This window comes from Meleagris gallopavo, chromosome 8 (assembly GCF_000146605.3).
Source record: "Meleagris gallopavo isolate NT-WF06-2002-E0010 breed Aviagen turkey brand Nicholas breeding stock chromosome 8, Turkey_5.1, whole genome shotgun sequence".
In the NCBI taxonomy this organism is placed as follows: domain Eukaryota; kingdom Metazoa; phylum Chordata; class Aves; order Galliformes; family Phasianidae; genus Meleagris; species Meleagris gallopavo.
In genome coordinates, this window is record NC_015018.2 from 20,045,663 (window position 1) to 20,050,415 (window position 4,753).

At 38.9% G+C, this 4,753-nt stretch overlaps 1 long non-coding RNA gene across 2 annotated transcripts in view; it reads right to left on the reverse strand.

Annotated features, from left to right (window-relative positions):
- Window positions 1-644: 644 nt before the first annotated feature.
- Window positions 645-4,753, reverse strand: part of LOC104911978 — a 13,700-nt gene continuing 9,591 nt past the window's right edge. Inside the window, exons 5-6 of one of the 2 annotated variants that reach the window (XR_794324.2) lie at window positions 3,157-3,274; window positions 645-1,806 (exon numbers count right to left, since the gene is read on the reverse strand). This is a non-coding gene — a long non-coding RNA (uncharacterized LOC104911978). Of the gene's footprint in view, window positions 3,275-4,753 lie in introns of both variants that reach the window. The other variant, XR_794323.2, reaches the window with a different exon arrangement.

A 4,753-nucleotide genomic window follows, 5' to 3' on the forward strand; every position in this document is an offset into this window, starting at 1 on the left:
ATTTATTTATTTATTAAGGTGAATTCAATTGCCATTTCCTAGTCAAACAGGCATAGTCTTCAGAACATTAACTGCAGTTGGTGGCTGCCTTCAGATGAAGTCAATCCTTCTCTTGAATACACTTTGCTCCTGTTCATCTGGGAATAAAGTTTTGTATGTGCAGAAGAATCAGAGAGAGTCACCAGGAACTGAACATGTGAAATGCTATGTTGATCCACTGGGCCAGGACCTAAGCTTAGACTGATCAAAGTCAAATCCTTCCTTCCTTTCTCAAATGCATCATCATATATACAGTACATACTTGCACTGCCCACTAAGTCACACTACTAAATAAAACATTACTCTGTTTATAGCAAAAGACTTGCTAACTTTCAGGTCTCAAAAAAAAGAAAAAAGAAAAAAAAAGTTAAGAATGTCTTAGTGAGACTAGAAAGCCTTCAGGAATTCGCTGTAAAACACCACTGAGGATGATCTGTCTCACCCCTCAAGTTCCAGGTTAGCTGCTCAGGAGAAACACCATCACAGCAAGCATACCCAGAGCTGCTGGGAATGAGGTGGTGCATGTGTCAAGGAACAAACACAGCAGCTTGTTCTCCATCAGGTTAAAACAAGATAAAAATAATGATTTGGGAAACAAAAACAAATATGACATGACAGCAATTTATTGTTATTCTATTAGAGCCTGTATTCACAAATGGTCCCGATAGCATCTGAGAACCACAAATGAACATATTGCTGCCCTCTGAGGTAAGGAAATATAAGCTGTTTCACAGATGGGATATTGAAGCATAGACTTAATTCACTACATGACTTACAAGACAATTTTAAACTGAAAACAAGTGGCAAAGCAGAAAAATGAATCCAGGTTTTCTAAATCCCAGCTTGGAGTCTTCAACACAAGAACACCCATCCTCTGCAAAACTGGGTGCATATTTCTGGTACTTCCAGGTGGAAGTATTCCAACAAAAAAAAAAAAAAAAAAAAGGGGAAGTGGAGAAGAGTATGAAAAGATGAAACAAAAGCAAGTGTTAACAAAGTTTGTGTGTGTGTTTTGGTTTTTTGTTTTGTTTTCACAGCCTCAAACTTGGTTTAAATTGAGGGTAAGTCTCTGTAATTTTTTTTCCAAAGCAAGGTTATGTCTACAGAAAAGCCTGAGTTGTGATCTGAATTTTACTTTTAAAGCAGTTTAATGACTATATCCAGAAATACAAAAGAGGGGAAAGCAATTTGGAAGTTAGACAGTTAGGATTCAATTTTATGGATGAACATAGTCTCACAGGAATTTATTGCCTAAAATGTGGGATCTCCTGCCCAGGACACAAGTTTCCCAATCCTTCCCTGAACTGAACCAGGAAATGAAAATGGAAGAAAATAAATCATTTCTCAGACATCTACTATCATGACTGTGCAAATGTTGTATTCTTCTGAACAGATAAAAATTCTGTGGGGCAGAGAAGCTCGTCTCTGACAGTCATTGAGTTCAGACCAGATCAAGCATAAAAACATGGTCACAAACATAGCTGATTGACCAAGATTTTCATCAGTTAAACAAATAAACAAACAAACAAGAAAAAAAATCTTGAAGAAAGACTGTGTGTAGTGCTTAGTGTCATGCAACCCTGCATTTCCCTAAAAACAGATTCAGCAACTATTGAAAACACAGCCAAAAGCTTAGCTTACACCATTTGTATAGAAGCTTGTTTGCATCCTATAGTGTAATTACTTCAGCTTCCAAAAGGCGACAAGTGGTCAAGGTAGGTGTTGTTTTTCAGTTTGGCACCAGGCTCCCAACAAGACGAAAACAACCTAACAAGACGAAAACAGCTTGTGGTAAATATAATAGCTGGCTGCCTGAACAATAGCAATTAGGACAACAGCCTAAAACCTGTGGTGTCTCTGGAAAATGCGTGAATGGTCTTGCTAGTCTGCTGATAAGGAGTTTAAATTAACATGCATTAGCATCCCTAGGAGTCCCAAAGCAGACCCAAAACGAGAAATTGTTCAACTAGTGGTTCTTATTAAAGCAGAACTTTAAAATTTTCATCGTTTTATGTGTGCTCTTGAGCGTGGCCTCAAGGGCACAGGTCCAAAATGGGCATTTAGGGGGTTGGAGGAAGGTCAGGAGCGTGTGGGAGAAGTAACAGGCAGAAGGAATTCTGTTTAAAAAGTCTTGCCCTAACTGGATAAGGGAATTTATTAATTCAATTGATTCAACTTTTCATGGTCATTAGAAACCATACACCATAGACTGTTAAGAGAGGTGGACCCTTCCAATGTCTCCAGTGGCACATAAAGTATCACCTACTTGAACATATAATATTTTGTACCATACATGTATGTTAATCAATACAGATATGAACATCTACATTTAAAATAGCAAAGAAAGATCAACCGTCTCTAAACAGTATCTGCAAACACCCCCCCTTTTCACCCACCAAATCCAAAAAAGCTTTTTGAGTGCACTTTTAGGGTGATGCGATATTCCGCAAAGCAGAACTACACAAAACTTCCAGTTTTCACACTGTAAATGTGTACGTGTGAAGTGCTGTATGACTGATTCGTATCTACAAACTTGGCTCAGAGCACTGATTATCCATATTGAGTAACTAAAGCCATTTTCCCTCCACTACCACAGTAAAAATTGAGGCATTCCTCATAAGGCAGCTTTCTTCAAAATATAGTTATTTTCAAAGTAGAGGAATTTTGGACTTGCATGACAGTTGAGATCGAATCCTGACTTTCATTTTTGCTGTATAATCAAATTGAAAGAGAAGGGGAAGAAAGTTTGGCTTTAGTTAAACAAACAAAACCTTCACTTTTGAGAAATGTCTTGTTTTCTGCCTGGTAGCAAGAGTTTGTTTGCAGCTTAAAGCTCTGACAAAACTCAAGATCAAACCCAGAGCAGTATGTCCTACATCTTTAGAAATTTTCCTTAGCTCCACCAAGTGACTGGTAGGGCCTATACAGCCCCTCCTATGGGAAATGCAGTCAGAGGAAGGAATTGACAACGAGAAGACAACAAAACACCTCTCAGGGTTTCCTAGGCATGACAAGGCAGGTTGGACAACGATGGAATAAGAAATGCATTATTTCAGTTCACTGAAGGACCTTCAGAAAAGGATCGTAGAATGGTCTGGGTTGAAAAGGATCTCAAACCTGCTCTAATCATCCCTACAGGTTCGACCTCTGTCTTCTGTGTCTAGGACATCTTCTCTCTGATCACAACACTGGCTCCTACAGCAGTTGTTTGATGTAGTTTGGAGTAATCTGTGGGCTGATGATCATTTAAAATGAGGAAGAAAAAAAAAAAAAGGAAAAAGTTGTTTTTACCCATGTTATATTAACACATTATTTCACAAATAAGAAAGAGAGCAGACATCTTTTACTGCCAAATATATACATATTTAACAGATGTTAGTAAGCAGAAAGAGTGTTACATCATGGATCTGAGGGCAGATACCAACATAAAATTCACATTCTCAGTTTTGCATCACTTGTGTCATTAAAATGCACATCTGAAGCACATGGGAAGGGGCAGAAATGGGTACTGGGCTCCACAGCAAACAGACATTTATGAGCCAACATGAAAGCAGTCTGGGCTGAGTAAAAAGGCCAATACAAACAAGTCAGATACACAAGGGGTGTGGAAGAGGGTGGTATTGAAACCCAGAGTCAGCACAGAGGAGCTGTTGCTCAGAAGAGAAGTATTGCTACACAGTTTGAATAGGCTTCCTGTGGCTGCCCATGAAGACTAACATCTGGCAAGGCAGCCTGCTGTACTGAAGAGGGAACTCCTTTATCAGGGCTACAGAAAATAGAAACAGCTGCAAAGGTGGGAGAGCAGGTTCACAAGCCCTAGTCGAGCTTTTACTGTTGCTCTTACACTCTTGGACATACTATCTCAAGCTTTTTTGACACACAATTCTGCGGGTAGCCTCATATCATATCAGATTTTCTCAAGCTGACTAAAACATACAAATTCAAAACTCTAAAGGGTGTTCTTGCAGTGCAAGCAGGCATAGCACTAGTTTATACCAAACAAATCCCTGTTGGGTTTGGCTTATAGTGTACAATTTAAAAAAACAAGTAATATTTTGGTTTTTCAACGTAGTTTACATAGTAAAAACAGACAAACCATGTCACTTTTTTAAAAAAGTGATAAATTTAAAAACAAGAAGTGAAACAGTGCAGATACCTGAAACTACACCAATTCTGCTTGCTTTGCTACACTAACAACAGAAATAGCTCTGTCCTGTTTAGATAGACTTTGTTTTGTTACATGACTGCATATGCAGCGAAGTGATATCAAGTCCTGAGGGTCCACTCCTTTGATGAGTTAAGCACACAAAGGCCCACATTTTGATGCAATCTGATATCATATATTTAAGTCCTAGACAAACTGCAACTGTGAGGAAGTGATAAACAGAACTTCCTGCACAAAGCTGCCTGAGATAACACTTTCCATGGACTGGAAAAAAAGAGACATGATTGCTACAGAACTAAAAGGGAACTGTTCTGCTCTTAATAAATAACCCTTTCTTTTTCACGTGGCTATTGCAAAAGCCAAGGCACAAGTGACTAAGATTCAGCAAGCGGCTGAGTGGTGCTACTCACACATTTCTGAAGTGATTCTTTGAGGAACTACAGCCAACTCTTTGCTCTTCAGAGACATGTTCTCCTGAAAGCTCCTATGCTGCAGCTGGAGCTTTGCAAATCAGAAACCTTCCAGCTAGTAATATTCTTACTTCCATTA